The sequence below is a fragment of the Echeneis naucrates genome, chromosome 9 (genome assembly GCF_900963305.1).
Source record: "Echeneis naucrates chromosome 9, fEcheNa1.1, whole genome shotgun sequence".
Classification (NCBI taxonomy): Eukaryota; Metazoa; Chordata; class Actinopteri; order Carangiformes; family Echeneidae; genus Echeneis; species Echeneis naucrates.
Genome location: NC_042519.1, coordinates 382,016 through 396,554, shown reverse-complemented (window position 1 = coordinate 396,554; position 14,539 = coordinate 382,016).

Below are 14,539 nucleotides of genomic sequence, written 5' to 3'. Positions count from 1 at the left end.
ACGACTAAGGCCTAAAAAACATCACTAGTTTGATGTATGTATTGGTGCCAAGGTAGGAAATATAGATCAGGACACCCTTGTTATTCATACGAAATTAAAGTCTCAAGCTCAACTTGAAAAAGCTAAGGATAAACAGGAATCCAGTGAAAAACTCTCAGTTTGGACAATGGACCTTTAGTGTGTTCTTTTGTGCCCCAAGACAAAAGCAAGCGCTATGTATTATAAAACTAAACTACAGATGAATAACTTTACTTGCTTCAACCTGGGCAACAAATATGGGATTGTTACGCCTGGGAGGAGCATGAGGGCTCCCTCAGCAGTGAGGTTTTTGCATCAAATGTAGCCACAGAAGCACAAGAGGGGAAACCCTTACAGAAAACCTACAAAGAAAGACTACATGGATTCAAACGGAACACACATCCAACCAAATAACCCTTTGGATGCTTACTCAAAGTATATGGCTCCAAATAAGTACATTGATTTAACTTGAACAGTTCAGTTTTTTTTTTTTTTTTTTTCTCGATTGGACTATTTAAGAACGAAACAGGAACTAAGTGTTTTATTTGATTACAAGATGGGGCTATTTCCTAACTTAGGCCTAGTTTTTGGTTTTTTCATTTAAAATATTTTCGTTGTTTGGGGAATTCACGCAGTTGTGGCGGGTTTTTCTTCATTTGGAGCTGGAACAACATCTGGTACCTATTTGATAGGATCTGGCCCCTCCGTTGTCAATGGTGGGGGAGTGTGTGACACAGCAGAGACGCTCTAAGGGAGGTTCTTTGTGTGTGACGTCACTGCACCATTTGGATGAAGACGTAAATATTTTTACTCGACATTGTGATCAGAGAGATTTTAAAATACTGCCATTCAGAAGCTCTTTACTGTTAAGTCTAATTAAATTCAGCTCTCCGGCAGTGATCTGTTTTTATGCTGCATTAGACTTGATAATTTATGGTTGATACTAAATAAATGCTAATGTATCTTTTAATTTACACAGCAGCAATTCACCGTGTAGAGTGAGTTTTCACATTTCAACAAAAAACTACTAAATATGTACTTTCTGTTGATCTACTGCTGGAAATGCTTAATTTACTAGTTTTCACAGCAATCCACAAGCAATTCACCATGTAGAGTGAGTTTTTCACATTTCAAGAAAAAGGAACTCCCATTGCTGAAATCTCTTCACAAACTGCTAAAACATGCTTTTCAGTGGATTTACTGCTGGAAAATGCTTAATTTACTAGTTTTCACAGCAATCCACAAGCAATTCACCATGTAGAGTGAGTTTTCACATGTCAAGAAAAAGGACCTCAGTTACTGAAATCTCTTCACAAACTGCTAAAAACATGCTTTTCAGTGGATTTACTGCTTGAAAATGCTTAATTTACTAGTTTTCACAGCAATCCACAAGCAATTCACCATGTAGAGTGAGTTTTTCACATGTCAAGAAAAAGGAACTCAGTTACTGAATCTCTTCACAAACTGCTAAAACATGCTTTTCAGTGGATTACTGCTTGAAAATGCTTAATTTACTAGTTTTCACAGCAATCCACAAGCAATTCACCATGTAGAGTGAGTTTTTCACATGTCAAGAAAAAGGAACTCAGTTACTGAAATCTCTTCACAAACTGCTAAAAACATGCTTTTCAGTGGATTTACTGCTTGAAAATGCTTAATTTACTAGTTTTCACAGCAATCCACAAGCAATTCACCATGTAGAGTGAGTTTTTCACATGTCAAGAAAAAGGAACTCAGTTACTGAAATCTCTTCACAAACTGCTAAAAACATGCTTTTCAGTGGATTTACTGCTTGAAAATGCTTAATTTACTAGTTTTCACAGCAATCCACAAGCAATTCACCATGTAGAGTGAGTTTTTCACATGTCAAGAAAAAGGAACTCAGTTACTGAAATCTCTTCACAAACTGCTAAAAACATGCTTTTCAGTGGATTTACTGCTTGAAAATGCTTAATTTACTAGTTTTCACAGCAATCCACAAGCAATTCACCATGTAGAGTGAGTTTTTCACATGTCAAGAAAAAGGAACTCAGTTACTGAAATCTCTTCACAAACTGCTAAAAACATGCTTTTCAGTGGATGTACTGCTTGAAAATGCTTAATTTACTAGTTTTCACAGCAATCCACAAGCAATTCACCATGTAGAGTGAGTTTTTCACATGTCAAGAAAAAGGAACTCAGTTACTGAAATCTCTTCACAAACTGCTAAAAACATGCTTTTCAGTGGATTTACTGCTTGAAAATGCTTAATTTACTAGTTTTCACAGCAATCCACAAGCAATTCACCATGTAGAGTGAGTTTTTCACATGTCAAGAAAAAGGAACTCAGTTACTGAAATCTCTTCACAAACTGCTAAAAACATGCTTTTCAGTGGATGTACTGCTTGAAAATGCTTAATTTACTAGTTTTCACAGCAATCCACAAGCAATTCACCATGTAGAGTGAGTTTTTCACATGTCAAGAAAAATGCAATCCAGTTACTGAAATCTCTTCACAAACTGCTAAAAACATGCTTTTCAGTGGATTTACTGCTTGAAAATGCTTAATTTACTAGTTTTCACAGCAATCCACAAGCAATTCACCATGTAGAGTGAGTTTTTCACATGTCAAGAAAAGGAACTCAGTTACTGAAATCTCTTCACAAACTGCTAAAAACATGCTTTTCAGTGGATTTACTGCTTGAAAATGCTTAATTTACTAGTTTTCACAGCAATCCACAAGCAATTCACCATGTAGAGTGAGTTTTTCACATGTCAAGAAAAATGCAATCCCCTTACTGAAATCTCTTCACAAACTACTAAAAACATGCTTTTCAGTGGATTTACTGCTTGAAAATGCTTAATTTACTAGTTTTCACAGCAATCCACAAGCAATTCACCATGTAGAGTGAGTTTTTCACATGTCAAGAAAAAGGAACTCAGTTACTGAAATCTCTTCACAAACTGCTAAAAACATGCTTTTCAGTGGATTTACTGCTTGAAAATGCTTAATTTACTAGTTTTCACAGCAATCCACAAGCAATTCACCATGTAGAGTGAGTTTTTCACATGTCAAGAAAAAGGAACTCCCGTTACTGAAATCTCTTCACAAACTGCTAAAAACATGCTTTTCAGTGGATTTACTGCTTGAAAATGCTTAATTTACTAGTTTTCACAGCAATCCACAAGCAATTCACCATGTAGAGTGAGTTTTTCACATGTCAAGAAAAAGGAACTCAGTTACTGAAATCTCTTCACAAACTGCTAAAAACATGCTTTTCAGTGGATTTACTGCTTGAAAATGCTTAATTTACTAGTTTTCACAGCAATCCACAAGCAATTCACCATGTAGAGTGAGTTTTTCACATGTCAAGAAAAAGGAACTCAGTTACTGAAATCTCTTCACAAACTGCTAAAAACATGCTTTTCAGTGGATTTACTGCTTGAAAATGCTTAATTTACTAGTTTTCACAGCAATCCACAAGCAATTCACCATGTAGAGTGAGTTTTTCACATGTCAAGAAAAAGGCAATCCAGTTACTGAAATCTCTTCACAAACTGCTAAAAACATGCTTTTCAGTGGATTTACTGCTTGAAAATGCTTAATTTACTAGTTTTCACAGCAATCCACAAGCAATTCACCATGTAGAGTGAGTTTTTCACATGTCAAGAAAAAGGAACTCAGTTACTGAAATCTCTTCACAAACTGCTAAAAACATGCTTTTCAGTGGATTTACTGCTTGAAAATGCTTAATTTACTAGTTTTCACAGCAATCCACAAGCAATTCACCATGTAGAGTGAGTTTTTCACATGTCAAGAAAAATGCAATCCCCTTGCTGAAATCTCTTCACAAACTGCTAAAAACATGCTTTTCAGTGGATTTACTGCTTGAAAATGCTTAATTTACTAGTTTTCACAGCAATCCACAAGCAATTCACCATGTAGAGTGAGTTTTTCACATGTCAAGAAAAAGGAACTCAGTTACTGAAATCTCTTCACAAACTGCTAAAAACATGCTTTTCAGTGGATGTACTGCTTGAAAATGCTTAATTTACTAGTTTTCACAGCAATCCACAAGCAATTCACCATGTAGAGTGAGTTTTTCACATGTCAAGAAAAAGGCAATCCCAGTTGCTGAAATCTCTTCACAAACTGCTAAAAACATGCTTTTCAGTGGATTTACTGCTTGAAAATGCTTAATTTACTAGTTTTCACAGCAATCCACAAGCAATTCACCATGTAGAGTGAGTTTTTCACATGTCAAGAAAAAGGAACTCAGTTACTGAAATCTCTTCACAAACTACTAAAAACATGCTTTTCAGTGGATGTACTGCTTGAAAATGCTTAATTCATTAGTTTTCACAGCAATCCACAAGCAATTCACCATGTAGAGTGAGTTTTTCACATGTCAAGAAAAAGGAACTCAGTTACTGAAATCTCTTCACAAACTGCTAAAAACATGCTTTTCAGTGGATGTACTGCTTGAAAATGCTTAATTTACTAGTTTTCACAGCAATCCACAAGCAATTCACCATGTAGAGTGAGTTTTTCACATGTCAAGAAAAAGGAACTCAGTTACTGAAATCTCTTCACAAACTGCTAAAAACATGCTTTTCAGTGGATTTACTGCTTGAAAATGCTTAATTTACTAGTTTTCACAGCAATCCACAAGCAATTGACCATGTAGAGTGAGTTTTTCACATGTCAAGAAAAAGCAACTCAGTTACTGAAATCTCTTCACAAACTGCTAAAAACATGCTTTTCAGTGGATTTACTGCTTGAAAATGCTTAATTTACTAGTTTTCACAGCAATCCACAAGCAATTCACCATGTAGAGTGAGTTTTTCACATGTCAAGAAAAAGGCAATCCCAGTTACTGAAATCTCTTCACAAACTACTAAAAACATGCTTTTCAGTGGATTTACTGCTGGAAAATGCTTAATTTACTAGTTTTCACAGCAATCCACAAGCAATTCACCATGTAGAGTGAGTTTTTCACATTTCAAGAAAAAGGAACTCAGTTACTGAAATCTCTTCACAAACTGCTAAAAACATGCTTTTCAGTGGATGTACTGCTTGAAAATGCTTAATTTACTAGTTTTCACAGCAATCCACAAGCAATTCACCATGTAGAGTGAGTTTTTCACATGTCAAGAAAAAGGAACTCAGTTACTGAAATCTCTTCACAAACTGCTAAAAACATGCTTTTCAGTGGATTTACTGCTTGAAAATGCTTAATTTACTAGTTTTCACAGCAATCCACAAGCAATTCACCATGTAGAGTGAGTTTTTCACATGTCAAGAAAAATGCAATCCCTTTGCTGAAATCTCTTCACAAACTACTAAAAACATGCTTTTCAGTGGATGTACTGCTTGAAAATGCTTAATTTACTAGTTTTCACAGCAATCCACAAGCAATTCACCATGTAGAGTGAGTTTTTCACATTTCAAGAAAAAGGAACTCAGTTACTGAAATCTCTTCACAAACTACTAAAAACATGCTTTTCAGTGGATGTACTGCTGGAAAATGCTTAATTTACTAGTTTTCACAGCAATCCACAAGCAATTCACCATGTAGAGTGAGTTTTTCACATTTCAAGAAAAAGGAACTCAGTTACTGAAATCTCTTCACAAACTACTAAAAACATGCTTTTCAGTGGATTTACTGCTGGAAAATGCTTAATTTACTAGTTTTCACAGCAATCCACAAGCAATTCACCATGTAGAGTGAGTTTTCACATTTCAAGAAAAAGGAACTCAGTTACTGACATCTCCTCACAAACTACTAAAAAACATGCTTTTCAGTGGATGTACTGCTTGAAAATGCTTAATTTACTAGTTTTCACAGCAATCCACAAGCAATTCACCATGTAGAGTGAGTTTTCACATTTCAAGAAAAATGCAGTCCCATTGCTGAAATCTCTTCACAAGTTACTAAAAACATGCTTTTCAGTTGATGTAATGATGAAAAATGCTTAATTTACTAGTTTTCACAGCAATCCACAAGCAATTCACCATGCAGAGTGACTTTTTCACATTTCAAGAAAAAGGAACTGAAATCCACAAGCAATTCACCATGTAGAGTGAGTTTTCACATTTCAAACAACATGCAGTCCCATTGCTGAAATCTCTTCACAAGTTACTAAAAACATGCTTTTCAGTTGATGTAATGATGGAAAATGCTTAATTTACTAGTTTTCACAGCAATCCACAAGCAATTCACCATGCAGAGTGACTTTTTCACATTTCAAGAAAAAGGAACTCAGTTACTGAAATCTCCTCACAAACTACAAAAAACATGCTTTTCAGTGTATGTACTGCTGGAAAATGCTTAATTTACTAGTTTTCACAGCAATCCACAAGCAATTCACCATGCAGAGTGACTTTTTCACATTTCAAGAAAAAGGAACTCCCATTGCTGAAATCTCTTCACAAACTACTAAAAACATGCTTTTCAGTGGATGTACTGCTGGAAAATGCTTAATTTACTAGTTTTCACAGCAATCCACAAGCAATTCACCATGTAGAGTGAGTTTTTCACATGTCAAGAAAAATGCAATCCCATTGCTGAAATCTCTTCACAAGTTACTAAAAACATGCTTTTCAGTGGATGTACTGCTGGAAAATGCTTAATTTACTAGTTTTCACAGCAATCCACAAGCAATTCACCATGTAGAGTGAGTTTTTCACATGTCAAGAAAAAGGAACTCAGTTACTGAAATCTCTTCACAAACTGCTAAAAACATGCTTTTCAGTGGATGTACTGCTGGAAAATGCTTAATTTACTAGTTTTCACAGCAATCCACAAGCAATTCACCATGTAGAGTGAGTTTTCACATGTCAAGAAAAATGCAGTCCCATTGCTGAAATCTCTTCACAAACTACTAAAAACATGCTTTTCAGTGGATGTACTGCTTGAAAATGCTTAATTTACTAGTTTTCACAGCAATCCACAAGCAATTCACCATGTAGAGTGAGTTTTTCACATGTCAAGAAAAAGGAACTCCCGTTACTGAAATCTCTTCACAAACTACTAAAAACATGCTTTTCAGTGGATGTACTGCTTGAAAATGCTTAATTTACTAGTTTTCACAGCAATCCACAAGCAATTCACCATGTAGAGTGAGTTTTTCACATGTCAAGAAAAAGGACATCAGTTACTGAAATCTCTTCACAACTACTAAAAACATGCTTTTCAGTGGATGTACTGCTGGAAAATGCTTAATTTACTAGTTTTCACAGCAATCCACAAGCAATTCACCATGTAGAGTGAGTTTTTCACATGTCAAGAAAAAGGAACTCAGTTACTGAAATCTCTTCACAAACTACTAAAAACATGCTTTTCAGTGGATTTACTGCTGGAAAATGCTTAATTTACTAGTTTTCACAGCAATCCACAAGCAATTCACCATGTAGAGTGAGTTTTTCACATGTCAAGAAAAAGGAACTCCAGTTACTGAAATCTCTTCACAAACTGCTAAAAACATGCTTTTCAGTGGATTTACTGCTTGAAAATGCTTAATTTACTAGTTTTCACAGCAATCCACAAGCAATTCACCATGTAGAGTGAGTTTTTCACATGTCAAGAAAAAGGAACTCAGTTACTGAAATCTCTTCACAAACTGCTAAAAACATGCTTTTCAGTGGATTTACTGCTTGAAAATGCTTAATTTACTAGTTTTCACAGCAATCCACAAGCAATTCACCATGTAGAGTGAGTTTTTCACATGTCAAGAAAAAGGAACTCAGTTACTGAAATCTCTTCACAAACTGCTAAAAACATGCTTTTCAGTGGATTTACTGCTTGAAAATGCTTAATTTACTAGTTTTCACAGCAATCCACAAGCAATTCACCATGTAGAGTGAGTTTTTCACATGTCAAGAAAAAGGAACTCAGTTACTGAAATCTCTTCACAAACTGCTAAAAACATGCTTTTCAGTTGATGTACTGCTGGAAAATGCTTAATTTACTAGTTTTCACAGCAATCCACAAGCAATTCACCATGTAGAGTGACTTTTTCACATTTCAAGAAAAAGGAACTCAGTTAGCTGAAATCTCTTCACAAACTACTAAAAACATGCTTTTCAGTGGATGTACTGCTGGAAAATGCTTAATTTACTAGTTTTCACAGCAATCCACAAGCAATTCACCATGTAGAGTGAGTTTTTCACATTTCAAGAAAAAGGAACTCCCATTGCTGAAATCTCTTCACAAGTTACTAAAAACATGCTTTTCAGTGGATGTACTGCTGGAAAATGCTTAATTTACTAGTTTTCACAGCAATCCACAAGCAATTCACCATGTAGAGTGAGTTTTTCACATTTCAAGAAAAAGGAACTCAGTTGCTGACATCTATTCACAAACTACTAAAAAACAGCTTTTCAGTGGATGTACTGCTGGAAAATGCTTAATTTATTAGTTTTCACAGCAATCGACAAGCAACTCACCATGTACAGTGAGTTTTCACATTTCAAAAAACATGCAGTCCCATTGCTGAAATCTCTTCACAAGTTACTAAAAACATGCTTTTCAGTTGATGTAATGATGAAAAATGCTTAATTTATTAGTTTTCACAGCAATCCACAAGCAATTCACCATGCAGAGTGACTTTTTCACATTTCAAGAAAAAGGAACTGAAATCCACAAGCAATTCACCATGTAGAGTGAGTTTTCACATTTCAAACAACATGCAGTCCCATTGCTGAAATCTCTTTACAAGTTACTAAAAACATGCTTTTCAGTTGATGTAATAATGGAAAATGCTTAATTTACTAGTTTTCACAGCAATCCACAAGCAATTCACCATGCAGAGTGACTTTTTCACATTTCAAGAAAAAGGAACTCAGTTACTGAAATCTCCTCACAAACTACAAAAAACATGCTTTTCAGTGTATGTACTGCTGGAAAATGCTTAATTTACTAGTTTTCACAGCAATCCACAAGCAATTCACCATGCAGAGTGAGTTTTTCACATTTCAAGAAAAAGGAACTCAATTACTGAAATCTCTTCACAAACTACAAAAAACAGCTTTTCAGTGGATGTACTGCTGGAAAATGCTTAATTTACTAGTTTTCACAGCAATCCACAAGCAATTCACCATGTAGAGTAAGTTTTCACATTTCAAAAAACATGCAGTCCCATTGCTGAAATCTCTTCACAAGTTACTAAAAACATGCTTTTCAGTGGATGTACTGATGGAAAATGCTTAATTTACTAGTTTTCACAGCAATCCACAAGCAATTCACCATGTAGAGTGAGTTTTTCACATTTCAAGAAAAAGGAACTCAGTTATTGACATCTCCTCACAAACTACTAAAAACATGCTTTTCAGTGGATGTACTGCTGGAAAATGCTTAATTTACTAGTTTTCACAGCAATCCACAAGCAATTCACCATGTAGAGTAAGTTTTCACATTTCAAAAAACATGCAGTCCCATTGCTGAAATCTCTTCACAAGTTACTAAAAACATGCTTTTCAGTCAATGTACTGCTGGAAAATGCTTAATTTACTAGTTTTCACAGCAATCCACAAGCAATTCACCATGTAGAGTGAGTTTTTCACATTTCAAGAAAAAGGAACTCAGTTACTGAAATCTCTTCACAAACTACTAAAAACATGCTTTTCAGTGAATGTACTGATGGAAAATGCTTAATTTAGTAGTTTTCACAGAAATCCACAAGCAATTCACCATGCAGAGTGAATTTTTCACATTTCAAGAAAAAGGAACTCAGTTACTGACATCTCTTCACAAACTACTAAAAACATGCTTTTCAGTGGATGTACTGCTGGAAAATGCTTAATTTACTAGTTTTCACAGCAATCCACAAGCAATTCACCATGTAGAGTGAGTTTTCACATTTCAAAAAACATGCAGTCCCATTGCTGAAATCTCTTCACAAGTTACTAAAAACATGCTTTTCAGTTGATGTACTGCTGGAAAATGCTTAATTTACTAGTTTTCACAGCAATCCACAAGTAATTCACCATGTAGAGTGAGTTTTTCACATTTCAAGAAAAAGGAACTGAAATCCACAAGCAATTCACCATGCAGAGTGACTTTTTCACATTTCAAGAAAAAGGAACTCAGTGACTGAAATCTCTTCACAAACTACAAAAAACATGCTTTTCAGGGGATGTACTGCTGGAAAATGCTTAATTTACTAGTTTTCACAGCAATCCACAAGCAATTCACCATGTAGAGTGAGTTTTTCACATTTCAAGAAAAAGGAACTCAGTTACTAACATTTCCTCACAAACTACTAAAAACATGCTTTTCAGTGGATGTACTGATGGAAAATTCTTAATTTACTAGTTTCCACAGCAATCCACAAGCAATTCACCATGTAGAGTGAATTTTTCACATTTCAAGAAAAAGGAACTCAGTTACTGACATCTCTTCACAAACTACTAAAACATGCTTTTCAGTGGATGTACTGCTGGAAAATGCTTAATTTACTAGTTTTCACAGCAATCCACAAGCAATTCACCATGTAGAGTGAGTTTTCACATTTCAAGAAAAATGCAGTCCCATTGCTGAAATCTCTTCACAACTTACTAAAAACATGCTTTTCAGTGGATGTACTGCTGGAAAATGCTTAATTTACTAGTTTTCACAGCAATCCACAAGCAATTCACCATGTAGAGTGAGTTTTTCACATTTCAAGAAAAAGGAACTCAGTTTGCTGAAATCTCTTCACAAGTTACTAAAAACATGCTTTCAGTGGATGTACTGCTGGAAAATGCTTAATTTACTAGTTTTCACAGCAATCCACAAGCAATTCACCATGTAGAGTGAGTTTTTCACATTTCAAGAAAAAGGAACTCAGTTACTGAAATCTCTTCACAAACTACTAAAAACATGCTTTTCAGTTGATGTACTGCTGGAAAATGCTTAATTTACTAGTTTTCACAGCAATCCACAAGCAATTCACCATGTAGAGTGAGTTTTCACATTTCAAAAAACATGCAGTCCCATTGCTGAAATCTCTTCACAACTTACTAAAAACATGCTTTTCAGTGGATGTACTGCTGGAAAATGCTTAATTTACTAGTTTTCACAGCAATCCACAAGCAATTCACCATGTAGAGTGAGTTTTTCACATGTCAAGAAAAAGGAACTCAGTTACTGAAATCTCTTCACAAACTACTAAAAACATGCTTTTCAGTGGATTTACTGCTTGAAAATGCTTAATTTACTAGTTTTCACAGCAATCCACAAGCAATTCACCATGTAGAGTGAGTTTTTCACATTTCAAGAAAAAGGAACTCCCATTGCTGAAATCTCTTCACAAGTTACTAAAAACATGCTTTTCAGTCAATGTACTGCTGGAAAATGCTTAATTTACTAGTTTTCACAGCAATCCACAAGCAATTCACCATGTAGAGTGAGTTTTTCACATGTCAAGAAAAAGGAACTCAGTTACTGAAATCTCTTCACAAACTACAAAAAACATGCTTTTCAGTGTATGTACTGCTGGAAAATGCTTAATTTACTAGTTTTCACAGCAATCCACAAGCAATTCACCATGCAGAGTGACTTTTTCACATTTCAAGAAAAAGGAACTCAATTACTGAAATCTCTTCACAAACTACAAAAAACCAGCTTTTCAGTGGATGTACTGCTGGAAAATGCTTAATTTATTAGTTTTCACAGCAATCCACAAGCAATTCACCATGTATAGTGAGTTTTCACATTTCAAAAAACATGCAGTCCCATTGCTGAAATCTCTTCACAAGTTACTAAAAACATGCTTTTCAGTTTATGTAATGATGGAAAATGCTTAATTTACTAGTTTTCACAGCAATCCACAAGCAATTCACCATGTAGAGTGAGTTTTTCACATTTCAAGAAAAAGGAACTCAGTTATTGACATCTCTTCACAAAGTACGAAAAACATGCTTTTCAGTGGATGTACTGCTGGAAAATGCTTAATTTACTAGTTTTCACAGCAATCCACAAGCAATTCACCATGTAGAGTAAGTTTTCACATTTCAAAAAACATGCAGTCCCATTGCTGAAATCTCTTCACAAGTTACTAAAAACATGCTTTTCAGTCAATGTACTGCTGGAAAATGCTTAATTTACTAGTTTTCACAGCAATCCACAAGGAATTCACCATGTAGAGTGAGTTTTTCACATTTCAAGAAAAAGGAACTGAAATCCACAAGCAATTCACCATGTAGAGTGAGTTTTTCACATTTCAAGAAAAAGGAACTCAGTTATTGACATCTCCTCACAAACTACTAAAAACATGCTTTTCAGTGGATGTACTGCTGGAAAATGCTTAATTTACTAGTTTTCACAGCAATCCACAAGCAATTCACCATGTAGAGTGAGTTTTTCACATTTCAAGAAAAATGCAAATCAGTTGCTGAAATCGCTTCACAAACTACTAAAAACATACTTTTCAGTCGATGTTCTGTTTGAAAATGCTTAATTTCCTAGGTGTCACAGCAGTCCACAAGCAAGACACCATGTAGAGTGAATTTTTCACATTTCAAGAAAAAGAATCTCAGTTGCTGAAATCTCTTCACAAGTTACTCAATATTTGATTTCAGTGGATGTACTGCATGAAAATGCTTAATGTATAAGTTTTCATAGCAATCCACAAGCAATTCACCATGTGGAGTGAGTTTTCACATTTCATGAAAAACGCAATCCCCTTGCTGAAATCTCTTCACAAACTACTAAAAACATGCTTTTCAGTCGATGTACTGCTGGAAAATGGTTAATTCCCCTTGCTGTAATCTTTTCACAAGTTATTAAAAAGATGCTTTTCATTCGATGTTCTGCCAGAAAATGCTTAATTTAGTAGTTTTCACAGCAGTCCACAAGCAATTCACTGTGGAGAGTGAGTTTTTCAAATTTCAATAAAAATGCCATTCAGTTACTGAAATGTCTTCACAAACTACTAAAAACATGCTTTTCATTGGATGTTCTGTTGGAAAATGCTTCATTTACTAGTTTTCACAGCAGTCCACAACCAATTCACCATGTAGAGTGAGTTTTTCACATTTCAAGAAAAATGCAACTCAGTTGCAGTAATCTTTTCACAAACTACTAAATACGTGATTTCTGTTGATGTTTTGATGGAAATTGTTTAATTTACTATTTTTCACAGCAGAGAGTAATACGTACACATTCTCTTCAAACTTGACACGTCCTTTGATCTTAGTTGATATTTTGACCCCTCCCCTCTCAACCAATGAGAGCGTTTCCTCACTCCTAACCACTCCCCTAGTGTTTCCACGCCGCTGGCGATGAGGTCACTACCAATCAGATCATTTGAGGTCGGGCACGAGCAGAATGGTAGCAAATTCATTTCCAGGTTGACAGGCAAAGAGAGAGGACGTGTTCTGATAGAGTGAAAGGAGCACATTGAGTATGTATTTAAAAAATTGATAATATGTCCATACTTATTATTTAGTGCCACGAGCTATAAGCACAGAGGGCACTACTTCTACACAGTAGAAGTAGTGGCCTCTGTGCATAGCACGAGGCACTACTTATTCTTCGCCCATACTTATTATTATTTAGTGCCACGGGCTATAAGCACAGAGGGCACTACTTCTGCACTACTTCTACACAGTAGAAGTAGTGCCCGAGGCACTACGAGGCACTACTTAATCTTGTCCATACTTATTTAGTGCCACGGGCTATAAGCACAGGGGCCACGTGGCACTAAATAATAAGTATGGGCGAAGAATAAATAGTGCCTCGTGCTATGCACAGAGGCCACTACTTCTACTGTGTAGAAGTAGTGCCCTCTGTGCTTATAGCCCGTGGCACTAAATAATAGGGCCACTCTGTGCATAGCACGAGGCACTACTTAATCTTCTCCATACTTATTATTTAGTGCCACGGGCTATAAGCACAGGGGCCACTACTTCTACACAGTAGAAGTAAATGGCCTCTGTGCATAGCACAAGGCACTACTTCATCTTCTCCATACTTATTAAGTAGTGCCACGGGCTATAAGCACAGAGGGCACTACTTCTACACAGTAGAAGTAGTGGCCTCTGTGCATAGCACGAGGCACTACTTAATCTTCTCCATACTTATTATTATTTAGTGCCATGGGCTATAAGCACAGAGGCCACTACTTCTACACAGTTAGAGTGGAGACGCTCGTTAACTAGAGTGAGAGCACTATGAAAAATTCATGAAAAACCGTGAAAGGGACGCAAATGATTTTTTGACAAAACGTAGACACAGGTCTTGGGATTCAGAAAATCTAATTTTCACAGCTCAGCTCCTCACCAAACTTAAACAGGAGCGCTCAGAGCGCCAGCAACACCTGCTTTTGCCCCAATTGACTGCAATGCAAATCAAGGTTTCACTAAAAACAATTTCACTCTGACTTCGCACTGTCCCTACAGGCTCATTTTAAGGACTTTTCAAATCAAATAAAAGCCTGCTGGAATCCCCAGACTCTTCTGTCTCTCACGGTGTTTTTGCTTTTCGGACCGGAGCTACGGTTTGCTCGCAATTCGAAGTAGTTCGGGAGGTGGTCAAAAGCCAATTTTGGGAGAGTTTTG